This window comes from Gorilla gorilla, chromosome 23 (genome assembly GCF_029281585.2).
Source record: "Gorilla gorilla gorilla isolate KB3781 chromosome 23, NHGRI_mGorGor1-v2.1_pri, whole genome shotgun sequence".
Lineage (NCBI taxonomy): Eukaryota > Metazoa > Chordata > Mammalia > Primates > Hominidae > Gorilla > Gorilla gorilla.
In genome coordinates, this window is record NC_086018.1 from 9,427,557 (window position 1) to 9,442,328 (window position 14,772).

A 14,772-nucleotide genomic window follows, 5' to 3' on the forward strand; every position below is an offset into this window, starting at 1 on the left:
GAATGGAATGGAATGGAATTGTATGGAATGGAATGGAATGGAATGGAATGGAATGGAATGGAATGGAATGGAACGGAATGGAATGGAATGGAATGGATTGGAATGGAATGGAATTAGACGGAGTGGAAAAGAACGGAATTGAATCAACCTGAGTAGAACGGAACGGAATGGAATGGAACGGAATGGACCGGAATAGAATAGAATGGAATTGAATCCACCCAAGGAGAATGGAATGGAATGGAATGGAATGGAATGGAATGGAATGGAATGGAATGGAATGGAATCTACCCGAGTAGAACGGAATGGAATGGAATGGAACGGAATGGAATGGAAAGTATTGGATTGGAATGGAATGGAATGGAATCCACCCGAGAAGAATGGAATGGAATGGAACGGAATGGAATAGAACGGAATGGAATGGAATGGAACGGAATGGAATGGAATGGAATGGAATGAAATGGAATCAACCTGAGTAGAACGGAATGGAATGGAATGGAACGGAATGGAATGGAATGGAATGGAATGGAATGGAATGGAGTGGAATGGATTGGAATGGAATGGAATGACTTCAATCTACCCGAGTAGAACGGAAGGGAATGGAATGCAATGGAATGGAACAGAATGGAATGGAATGGAATGGAATGGAATGGAATCAACACGAAAAGAATGGAATGGAATGGAACGGAACGGAATGGAATGGAATGGAATGGAATAGAATGGAATGGAATGGAGTGCAATAGAACAGAATTGAATCAACTCGAGGAGAACGGAACGGAAAGGAACGTAACGGAACGGAACGGAATGGAATAGAATGGAATTGAATCCACCCAAGGAGAATGGCATGGAATGGATTGGAATGGAATGCAACGAAACGGAATCTACCCGAGTTGAAACGAATGGAATGGAATGGAATGGAATCAATTGGAATGGAATGAAATCCAACCGAGAAGAATAGAATGGAATGGAATTGTATGGAATGGAAAGGAATGGAATGGAATGGAATGGAATGGAATGGATTGGAATTAGACGGAGTGGAATAGAGCGGAACGGAATCAACCCGAGTAGAACGGAATGGAATGGAATGGAATGGAAAGGACCGGAATAGAATAGAATGGAATTGAATCCACCCAAGGAGAATGGAATGGAATGGAATGGAATGGAACGGAACGGAATATAATAGAATGGAATGGAATCGAATCGAATGGAATGGAATGGAATGGAATGGAATGGTATTGAATGGAATGGAATGGAATGGAACGGTATTGAATGCAATGGAATGCAATGGAATCTACCTGACTAGAATGGAATGGAATGGAATGAAATGGAATGGAATAGCATGGAGTGGAACGGAACGGAATGGAATGGAATGGAATGGAATGGAACGGAATAGAAAGGAATGGAGTGGAATCCAAAAGAGAAGAATGGAATGGAATGGAATGGAATGGAATGGAATGGAATGGAATGGAATGGAATGGAATGGAAAGGAATGCAATGGAATCTACCCGAGTAGAATGGAGTGTAATGTAATGGAATGTAATGGAATGGAAAGGAACGGAATGGAATGGAATGGAATGGAATCCACACGAGAAGAACGGAATGGAATGAAACGGAATGGAACGGAAAAGAATGGAATGGAATGAAATGGAATGGAATGGAATGGAATGGAACTGAATGGAATGGAATGGAATGGAATGGAATGGAATGGAATCTACCCAGATAGAACGGAAAGGAATGGAAAGGAATGGAATGGAATGGAATAGAATGGAGCAGAATGGAATGGAATCCATACGAGACGAACGGAATGGAATGGAATGGAATGGAATGGAATGGAATGGAGTGGAATAGAATGGAATTGAATCAACTCGAGTAGAACGGAACGGAATGGAACGGAACGGGATGCAACGGAACGGAATAGAATGGTATGGAATCCACCCGAGGAGAATGGAATGGAATGGAATGGAATCTACTCGAGTAGAAAGGAATGGAATGGAATGGAATGGAATGGAATGGAATGGAATGGAATGGAATGGAATGGAATGGAATCGAATCGAATCGTATCGAATCGAACCGAGAAGAACGGAATGGAATGGAAAGGTATGGAATGGAATGGAATGGAATGGAATGGAATGGAATGGAATGGAATGGTATCGAGAGGAATCTACCCGAGTAGAACGGAATGGAATGGAATGGAATGGAACGGAATGGGATGGAATGGAATGCAGTGGAATCCACCCGAGAAGAACGGAATGTAATGGAACGGAATGGAATGGAATGGAATGGAAAGGAAGGGAATGGAATCTACCCGAGAAGAAGGGAATGGAATGGAAAGGAATGGAATGGAATGGAATGCAATGGAACGGAATTGAATGGAATCCACCTGAGAAGAACGGAATGGAACGGAATGGAATGGAATGGAATGGAATGGAATGGAATGGAATGGAATGGAATGGAATGGAAAGGAATGGAATGGAAGGGAATGGAATGGATTGAAATGGAATGGAATGGAATCCACCCGAGAAGAACGGAATAGAATGGAACGGAATGGAATGGAACGCAGTGGAATGGAAAGGAATGGAATGGAATGGAATGGAATCTACCTGAGTAGAACGGAATGGAATGGAATGGAATGGAATGGAATGGAATGGAATGGAATGGAATGGAGTGGAATGGATCGGAATGGATGGGAATGGAACGGAATCCCCCGAGAAGAACGGAATGGAATTGAACAGAATGGAATGGAATGGAATGGAAAGGAATGGAAAGAAATGCAATGGAATGGAAAGGAAAGGAATCTACCCGAGTAGAACGGAATGGAATGAAATGGAATGGAATGGAAAGGAAAGGAATAAAATGGAATGGAATAGAATGGAATAGAATGGAATGGAATGGAACGGAACGGAACGTAACACCACGGAACCGAAAGGAAAGGAATGGTATGGAATCGAATATAACAGAGTAGAAGGGAATGGAATGGCATGGAATGGAACGGAACGGAACGGAACGGAACGGAACGGAATGGAATGGAATGGAATGGAATGGAATGGAATGGAGTGGAATAGAACGGAATTGAAGCAACCCCTGCAGAACGGAACGGAATGGAAAGTAACGGAACGGAACACAATGGAATAGAATGGAATTGAATCCACCCAAGGAGAATGGAATGGAATGGAATGGATTGGAATGAAATGGAATGGAATGGAATGGAATCTACCCGTGTAGAACGGAATGCAATGGAATGGAATGGAATGGAAAGGAATGGAAAGGAATCCACCCGAGACGAACAGAATGGAATGGAATGGAATGGAATGGAATGCAATGGAATGGAATGGAACGGAACGGAATGGACCGGAATGGACTAGAATGGAATTGAATCCACCAAGAGAATGGAATGGAATGGAATGGAATGGAATGGAATGGAATGGAATGGAATGCAATGGAATGGAATAGAATTGAATGGTATGGAACGGAATGGAATGGAATGGAATCTACCCGAGTACAAAGGAATGGAATGGAATGGAATGGAACGGAATGGACCGGAATGGACTAGAATGGAATTGAATCCACCAAGAGAATGGAATGGAATGGAATGGAACGGAATGGAATGGAATGGAATGCAACGGAATGGAATAGAATGGAATGGTATGGAACGGAATGGAATGGAATGGAATCTACCCGAGTACAAAGGAATGGAATTTAATGGAATGGAACGGAATGGAATGGAATGGAATGGAATGGAATGGAATGGAATGGAATGGAATGGAACGGAATGGAATGGAATGGAATGGAGTGGAATGGAATCCAAAGAAGAAGAATGGAATGGAATGGAATGCAATGCAATGGAATGGAATGGACTGGAATTTACCCGAGTAGAACGGAAAGTAATGTAATGTAATGGAATGCAATGGAAAGGAATGGAATGGAATGGAATGGATTGGAATAGAAGGGAATCCACACGAGAAGAACGGAATGGAATGGAATGGAATCGAATGGAATGGAATGGAATTGAATGGATTGGAATGGAATGGAACGGAATGGAATGGAATCCACAAGAGAAGAATGGAATGGAATGGAAGGCAATGGAGTGGAATGGAATGAAGTGGAATGGAATGGAATTTAATCTACCCGAGTAGAACGGAATGAAATGGAATGGAATGGAATGGAACGGAATGGAACGGAACGGAATGGAAAGGAATGGAATGGAATCTACTCGAGTAGAACGGAATGGAAAGAAATGGAACGGAATCGAATGGAACGGAATGGAATGGAGTGGAACGGAATCTACCCGAGTTGAACGGAATGGAACAGAAGGGAATGGAATCGATCGGAATGGAATGGAATCCACCCGAGAAGAATGGAATGGAATGGAATTGTATGGAATGGAATGGAATGGAATGGAATGGAATGGAATGGAATGGAATGGAACGGAACGGAACGGAACGGAATGGAACGGAATGGGATGGAATGGAATGGAATGGAATGGAATGGAATTAGACGGAGTGGAATAGAACGGAATTGAATCAACCCGATTAGAACGGAACAGAATGGAATGGAATGGAATGGACCAGAATAGAATAGAATGGAATTGAATCCACCCAAATAGAATGGAATGGAATGGAATGGAATGGAATGGAATGGAATGGAATGGAATGGAATGGAATGGAATGGAATGGAATGAAATCTACCCAAGTAGAACGGAATGGAATGGAATGGAACGGAATGGAATGGTATGGATTGGATTGGAATGGAATGGAATGGAATCCACCCGAAAAGAATGGAATGGAATGGAACGGAATGGAATAGAACGGAATGGAATGGAATGGAACGGAAGGGAATGGAATGGAATGGAATGAACTGGAATCTACCTGAGTAGGACGGAATGGAATGGAATTGAACGGAATGGAATGGAATGGAATGGAATGGAATGGAATGGAATGGAGTGGAATGGATTGGAATGGAATGGAATGACTTCAATCCACCGAGTAGAAAGGAATGGAATGGAATGCAATGGAATGGAACGGAATGGAATGGAATGGAATGGAATGGAATGGAATGGAATGGAATGGAATGGAATGGAATGGAAAGGAATCAACACGAAAAGAACGGAATGGAATGAAACGGAACGGAATGGAATGGAATGGAATGGAATAGAATGGAATGGAATGGAGTGCAATAGAACGGAACTGAATCAACCCGAGTAGAACGGAATGGAATTGAATGGAACGGAATGGACCGGAATAGAATAGAATGGAATTGAATCCACCCAAGGAGAATGGAATGGAATGAAATGGAATGGAACGGAACGGAATATAATAGAATGGAATGGAATGGAATGGAATGGAATGGAACAGTATTGAATGCAATGGAATGGAATGGAATCTACCTGAGTGGAATGGAATGGAATGGAATGGAATGGAATGGAATACAATGGAATGGAACGGAACGGAATGGAATGGAATGGAATGGAATGGAACGGAATAGAAAGGAATGGAGTGGAATCCAAAAGAGAAGAATGGAATGGAATGGAATGGAATGGAATGGAAAGGAATGCAATGGTATCTACCTGAGTAGAATGGAGTGTAATGTAATGTAATGTAATGGAATGGAATGGAATGGATTGGAACGGAATGGAATGGAATGGAATGGAATCCACATGAGAAGAACGGAATGGAATGAAACGGAATGGAACGGAAAAGAATGGAATGGAATGAAATGGAATGGAATGGAATGGAATGTACCCGTATAGAACGGAATAGAATGGAAAGGAATGGAATGGAATGGAATAGAATGGAGCAGAATGGAATGGAATCCATACGAGACGAACGGAATGGAATGGAATGGAATGGAATGGAATGGAATGGAATGGAATGGAATGGAATGGAGTGGAATAGAATGGAATTGAATCAACTCGAGTAGAACGGAACGGAATGGAACGGAACGGGATGCAACGGAACGGAATAGAATGGTATGGAATCCACCCGAGGAGAATGGAATGGAATGGAATGGAATCTACTCGAGTAGAAAGGAATGGAATGGAATGGAATGGAATGGAATGGAATGGAATGGAATGGAATGGAATGGAATGGAATCGAATCGAATCGTATCGAATCGAACCGAGAAGAACGGAATGGAATGGAAAGGTATGGAATGGAATGGAATGGAATGGAATGGAATGGAATGGAATGGTATCGAGAGGAATCTACCCGAGTAGAACGGAATGGAATGGAATGGAATGGAACGGAATGAGATGGAATGGAATGCAGTGGAATCCACCCGAGAAGAACGGAATGTAATGGAACGGAATGGAATGGAATGGAATGGAAAGGAAGGGAATGGAATCTACCCGAGAAGAAGGGAATGGAATGGAAAGGAATGGAATGGAATGGAATGCAATGGAACGGAATGGAATGGAATCCACCTGAGAAGAACGGAATGGAACGGAATGGAATGGAATGGAATGGAATGGAATGGAATGGAATGGAATAGAATGGAATGGAAAGGAATGGAATGGAAGGGAATGGAATGGATTGAAATGGAATGGAATGGAATCCACCCGAGAAGAACGGAATAGAATGGAACGGAATGGAATGGAACGCAGTGGAATGGAAAGGAATGGAATGGAATGGAATGGAATCTCCCTGAGTAGAACGGAATGGAATGGAATGGAATGGAATGGAATGGAATGGAATGGAATGGAATGGAGTGGAGTGGAATGGATCGGAATGGATGGGAATGGAACGGAATCCCCCGAGAAGAACGGAATGGAATTGAACAGAATGGAATGGAATGGAATGGAAAGGAATGGAAAGAAATGCAATGGAATGGAAAGGAAAGGAATCTACCCGAGTAGAACGGAATGGAATGAAATGGAATGGAATGGAAAGGAAAGGAATAAAATGGAATGGAATAGAATGGAATAGAATGGAATGGAATGGAACGGAACGGAACGTAACACCACGGAACCGAAAGGAAAGGAATGGTATGGAATCGAATATAACAGAGTAGAAGGGAATGGAATGGCATGGAATGGAACGGAACGGAACGGAACGGAACGGAACGGAACGGAATGGAATGGAATGGAATGGAATGGAATGGAATGGAATGGAATGGAGTGGAATAGAACGGAATTGAATCAACCCCTGCAGAACGGAATGGAATGGAAAGTAATGGAACGGAACACAATGGAATAGAATGGAATTGAATCCACCCAAGGAGAATGGAATGGAATGGAATGGATTGGAATGAAATGGAATGGAATGGAATGGAATCTACCCGTGTAGAACGGAATGCAATGGAATGGAATGGAATGGAAAGGAATGGAAAGGAATCCACCCGAGACGAACAGAATGGAATGGAATGGAATGGAATGGAATGCAATGGAATGGAATGGAACGGAACGGAATGGACCGGAATGGACTAGAATGGAATTGAATCCACCAAGAGAATGGAATGGAATGGAATGGAATGGAATGGAATGGAATGGAATGGAATGGACTGCAATGGAATGGAATAGAATTGAATGGTATGGAACGGAATGGAATGGAATGGAATCTACCCGAGTACAAAGGAATGGAATGGAATGGAATGGAATGGAATGGACCGCAATGGACTAGAATGGAATTGAATCCACCAAGAGAATGGAATGGAATGGAATGGAACGGAATGGAATGGAATGGAATGCAACGGAATGGAATAGAATGGAATGGTATGGAACGGAATGGAATGGAATGGAATCTACCCGAGTACAAAGGAATGGAATTTAATGGAATGGAACGGAATGGAATGGAATGGAATGGAATGGAATGGAATGGAATGGAATGGAACGGAATGGAATGGAATGGAATGGAGTGGAATGGAATCCAAACAAGAAGAATGGAATGGAATGGAATGCAATGGAATGGAATGGAATGGACTGGAATTTACCCGAGTAGAACGGAAAGTAATGTAATGTAATGGAATGCAATGGAAAGGAATGGAATGGAATGGAATGGATTGGAATAGAAGGGAATCCACACGAGAAGAACGGAATGGAATGGAATGGAATCGAATGGAATGGAATGGAATTGAATGGATTGGAATGGAATGGAACGGAATGGAATGGAATCCACAAGAGAAGAATGGAATGGAATGGAAGGCAATGGAGTGGAATGGAATGAAGTGGAATGGAATGGAATTTAATCTACCCGAGTAGAACGGAATGAAATGGAATGGAATGGAATGGAACGGAATGGAACGGAACGGAATGGAAAGGAATGGAATGGAATCTACTCGAGTAGAAAGGAATGGAAAGAAATGGAACGGAATCGAATGGAACGGAATGGAATGGAGTGGAACGGAATCTACCCGAGTTGAACGGAATGGAACGGAAGAGAATGGAATCGATCGGAATGGAATGGAATCCACCCGAGAAGAATGGAATGGAATGGAATTGTATGGAATGGAATGGAATGGAATGGAATGGATTGGAATGGAACGGAACGGAACGGAACGGAACGGAACGGAACGGAATGGAATGGAATGGAATGGAATGGAATGGAATGGAATGGAATTAGACGGAGTGGAATAGAACGGAATTGAATCAACCCGATTAGAACGGAACAGAATGGAATGGAATGGAATGGACCGGAATAGAATAGAATGGAATTGAATCCACCCAAATAGAATGGAATGGAATGGAATGGAATGGAATGGAATGGAATGGAATGGAATGGAATGGAATGAAATCTACCCGAGTAGAACGGAATGGAATGGAATGGAACGGAATGGAATGGTATGGATTGGATTGGAATGGAATGGAATGGAATCCACCCGAAAAGAATGGAATGGAATGGAATGGAACGGAATGGAATAGAACGGAATGGAATGGAATGGAACGGAAGGGAATGGAATGGAATGGAATGAACTGGAATCTACCTGAGTAGGACGGAATGGAATGGAATTGAACGGAATGGAATGGAATGGAATGGAATGGAATGGAATGGAATGGAATGGAATGGAGTGGAATGGATTGGAATGGAATGGAATGACTTCAATCCACCGAGTAGAAAGGAATGGAATGGAATGCAATGGAATGGAACGGAATGGAATGGAATGGAATGGAATGGAATGGAATGGAATGGAATGGAATGGAAAGGAATCAACACGAAAAGAACGGAATGGAATGAAACGGAACGGAATGGAATGGAATGGAATGGAATAGAATGGAATGGAATGGAGTGCAGTAGAACGGAACTGAATCAACCCGAGTAGAACGGAATGGAATTGAATGGAACGGAATGGACCGGAATAGAATAGAATGGAATTGAATCCACCCAAGGAGAATGGAATGGAATGGAATGGAATGGAACGGAACGGAATATAATAGAATGGAATGGAATGGAATGGAATGGAATGGAATGGAATGGAATGGAATGGTATTGAATGGAATGGAATGGAATGGAACGGTATTGAATGCAATGGAATGGAATGGAATCTACCTGAGTGGAATGGAATGGAATGGAATGGAATGGAATGGAATAGAATGGAATGGAACGGAACGGAATGGAATGGAATGGAATGGAATGGAACGGAATAGAAAGGAATGGAGTGGAATCCAAAAGAGAAGAATGGAATGGAATGGATTGGAATGGAATGGAATGGAATGGAATGGAAAGGAATGCAATGGTATCTACCTGAGTAGAATGGAGTGTAATGTAATGTAATGTAATGGAATGGAATGGATTGGAACGGAATGGAATGGCATGGAATGGAATCCACATGAGAAGAACGGAATGGAATGAAACGGAATGGAACGGAAAAGAATGGAATGGAATGAAATGGAATGGAATGGAATGGAATGGAATGTACCCGTATAGAACGGAATGGAATGGAAAGGAATGGAATGCAATGGAATAGAATGGAACAGAATGGAATGGAATCCATACGAGACGAACGGAATGGAATGGAATGGAATGGAATGGAATGGAATGGAATGGAATGGAATGGAATGGAGTGAAATAGAACGGAATTGAATCAACTCGAGTAGAACGGAACGGAATGGAACGGAAAGGGATGCAACGGAACGGAATAGAATGGTATTGAATCCACCCCAGGAGAATGGAATGGAATGGAATGGAATCTACCCGAGTAGAAAGGAATGGAATGGAATGGAATGGAATGGAATGGAATGGAATGGAATGGAATGGCATGGAATGGAATGGAATGGAATCGAATCGAATCGAGAAGAATGGAATGGAATGGAAAGGTATGGAATGGAATGGAATGGAATGGAATGGAATGGAATGGAATGGAATGGTATCTAGAGGAACCTACCCGAGTAGAACGGAATGGAATGGAATGGAATGGAACGGAATGGGATGGAATGGAATGCAGTGGAATCCACCCGAGAAGAACGGAATGTAATGGAACGGAATGGAATGGAATGGAATGGAAAGGAAGGGAATGGAATCTACCCGAGTAAAAGGGAATGGAATGGAAAGGAATGGAATGGAATGGAATGCAATGGAACGGAATTGAATGGAATGCACCCGAGAAGAACGGAATGGAACGGAATGGAATGGAATGGAATGGAATGGAATGGAATTGAGTGGAATGGAATGGAATGGAATCAACCCGTGTAGAACGGAATGGAATGGAATGGAATTGAATGGAATGGTATGGAATGGAATTGAATGGAATGGAATGGAATGGAATAGAATGGAATGGAATGGAATGCAATGGAAGGGAATATACTCGAGTAGAACGGAATGGAATGGAATGCAATGGAATGGAATGGAATGGAATGGAATGGAATAGAATGGAATGGAATGGAATGCAATGGAAGGGAATCTACTCGAGTAGAACGGAATGGAATGGAATGGAATGGAATGGAATGGAATGGAATGGAACGGAATGGAATGGATTGGAATGGAATGGAATGAGTTCAATCTACCCGAGTAGAACGGAATGGAATGGAATGGTATGGAATGGAACGGAATGGAATGGAATGGAATGGAGTGGAATGGAATCAACCCGAAAAGAACGAAATGTAAAGGAAAGGAATGGAGTGCAATAGAACGGAATTGAATCAACCCGAGCAGAACGGAACGGAATGGAACGTAAGGGAACGGAACGGAATGGAATAGAAAGGAATTGAATCCATCCAAGGAGAATGGAATGGAATGGAATGGAATTGAATGGAATGGAATGGAATGGAATCTACCCGAGTAGAAGGGAATGGAATGGAATAGAATGGAAACGATTGGAATGGAATGGAATCCACCCGAGAAAAATGGAAGGGAATCGAATTTTATGGAATGGAATGGAATGGAATTGAATGGAATGGAACGGAATGGAATGGAATGGAATGGAATGGAATGGAATGGAATGGAATGGAACGGAATGGAATGGAATGGAATGGAGTGGAATGGAATCCAAACAAGAAGAATGGAATGGAATGGAATGCAATGGAATGGAATGGAATGGACTGGAATTTACCCGAGTAGAACGGAAAGTAATGTAATGTAATGGAATGCAATGGAAAGGAATGGAATGGAATGGAATGGATTGGAATAGAAGGGAATCCACACGAGAAGAACGGAATGGATTGGAATGGAATCGAATGGAATGGAATGGAATTGAATGGATTGGAATGGAATGGAACGGAATGGAATGGAATCCACAAGAGAAGAATGGAATGGAATGGAAGGCAATGGAGTGGAATGGAATGAAGTGGAATGGAATGGAATTTAATCTACCCGAGTAGAACGGAATGAAATGGAATGGAATGGAATGGAACGGATTGGAACGGAACGGAATGGAAAGGAATGGAATGGAATCTACTCAAGTAGAAAGGAATGGAAAGAAATGGAACGGAATCGAATGGAACAGAATGGAATGGAGTGGAACGGAATCTACCCGAGTTGAACGGAATGGAACGGAAGAGAATGGAATCGATCGGAATGGAATGGAATCCACCCGAGAAGAATGGAATGGAATGGAATTGTATGGAATGGAATGGAATGGAATGGAATGGAATGGAACGGAACGGAACGGAACGGAACGGAACGGAACGGAACGGAATGGAATGGAATGGAATGGAATGGAATGGAATGGAATTAGACGGAGTGGAATAGAACGGAATTGAATCAACCCGATTAGAACGGAACAGAATGGAATGGAATGGAATGGACCGGAATAGAATAGAATGGAATTGAATCCACCCAAATAGAATGGAATGGAATGGAATGGAATGGAATGGAATGGAATGGAATGGAATGGAATGGAATGAAATCTACCCGAGTAGAACGGAATGGAATGGAATGGAACGGAATGGAATGGTATGGATTGGATTGGAATGGAATGGAATGGAATCCACCCGAAAAGAATGGAATGGAATGGAACGGAATGGAATAGAACGGAATGGAATGGAATGGAACGGAAGGGAATGGAATGGAATGGAATGAACTGGAATCTACCTGAGTAGGACGGAATGGAATGGAATTGAACGGAATGGAATGGAATGGAATGGAATGGAATGGAATGGAATGGAATGGAATGGAATGGAATGGAGTGGAATGGATTGGAATGGAATGGAATGACTTCAATCCACCGAGTAGAAAGGAATGGAATGGAATGCAATGGAATGGAATGGAATGGAATGGAATGGAATGGAATGGAATGGAATGGAATGGAAAGGAATCAACACGAAAAGAACGGAATGGAATGAAACGGAACGGAATGGAATGGAATGGAATGGAATAGAATGGAATGGAATGGAGTGCAATAGAACGGAACTGAATCAACCCGAGTAGAACGGAATGGAATTGAATGGAACGGAATGGACCAGAATAGAATAGAATGGAATTGAATCCACCCAAGGAGAATGGAATGGAATGAAATGGAATGGAATGGAACGGAATATAATAGAATGGAATGGAATGGAATGGAATGGAATGGAATGGTATTGAATGGAATGGAATGGAATGGAACGGTATTGAATGCAATGGAATGGAATGGAATCTACCTGAGTGGAATGGAATGGAATGGAATGGAATGGAATGGAATGGAATAGAATGGAATGGAACGGAACGGAATGGAATGGAATGGAATGGAATGGAACGGAATAGAAAGGAATGGAGTGGAATCCAAAAGAGAAGAATGGAATGGAATGGAATGGAATGGAATGGAATGGAATGGAATGGAAAGGAATGCAATGCTATCTACCTGAGTAGAATGGAGTGTAATGTAATGTAATGTAATGGAATGGAATGGATTGGAACGGAATGGAATGGAATGGAATGGAATCCACATGAGAAGAACGGAATGGAATGAAACGGAATGGAACGGAAAAGAATGGAATGGAATGAAATGGAATGGAATGGAATGGAATGGAATGTACCCGTATAGAACGGAATGGAATGGAATGGAATGGAATGGAATGGAATGGAATGGAGTGAAATAGAACGGAATTGAATCAACTCGAGTAGAACGGAACGGAATGGAACGGAAAGGGATGCAACGGAACGGAATAGAATGGTATTGAATCCACCCCAGGAGAATGGAATGGAATGGAATGGAATCTACCCGAGTAGAAAGGAATGGAATGGAATGGAATGGAATGGAATGGAATGGAATGGAATGGAATGGCATGGAATGGAATGGAATGGAATCGAATCGAACCGAGAAGAATGGAATGGAATGGAAAGGTATGGAATGGAATGGAATGGAATGGAATGGAATGGAATGGAATGGAATGGTATCTAGAGGAACCTACCCGAGTAGAACGGAATGGAATGGAATGGAATGGAATGGAATGGGATGGAATGGAATGCAGTGGAATCCACCCGAGAAGAACGGAATGTAATGGAACGGAATGGAATGGAATGGAATGGAAAGGAAGGGAATGGAATCTACCCGAGTAAAAGGGAATGGAATGGAAAGGAATGGAATGGAATGGAATGCAATGGAACGGAATTGAATGGAATGCACCCGAGAAGAACGGAATGGAACGGAATGGAATGGAATGGAATGGAATGGAATGGAATTGAGTGGAATGGAATGGAATGGAATCAACCCGTGTAGAACGGAATGGAATGGAATGGAATTGAATGGAATTGTATGGAATGGAATTGAATGGAATGGAATGGAATGGAATAGAATGGAATGGAATGGAATGCAATGGAAGGGAATAAACTCGAGTAGAACGGAATGGAATGGAATGCAATGGAATGGAATGGAATGGAATGGAATGGAATAGAATGGAATGGAATGGAATGCAATGGAAGGGAATCTACTCGAGTAGAACGGAATGGAATGGAATGGAATGGAATGGAATGGAATGGAATGGAATGGAATGGAATGGAATGGAACGGAATGGAATGGATTGGAATGGAATGGAATGAGTTCAATCTACCCGAGTAGAACGGAATGGAATGGAATGGTATGGAATGGAACGGAATGGAATGGAATGGAATGGAATGGAGTGGAATGGAATCAACCCGAAAAGAACGAAATGTAATGGAAAGGAATGGAGTGCAATAGAACGGAATTGAATCAACCCGAGCAGAACGGAACGGAATGGAACGTAAGGGAACGGAACGGAATGGAATAGAAAGGAATTGAATCCATCCAAGGAGAATGGAATGGAATGGAATGGAATTGAATGGAATGGAATGGAATGGAATCTACCCGAGTAGAAGGGAATGGAATGGAATGGAATGGAAACGATTGGAATGGAATGGAATCCACCCGAGAAAAATGGAAGGGAATCGAATTTTATGGAATGGAATGGAATGG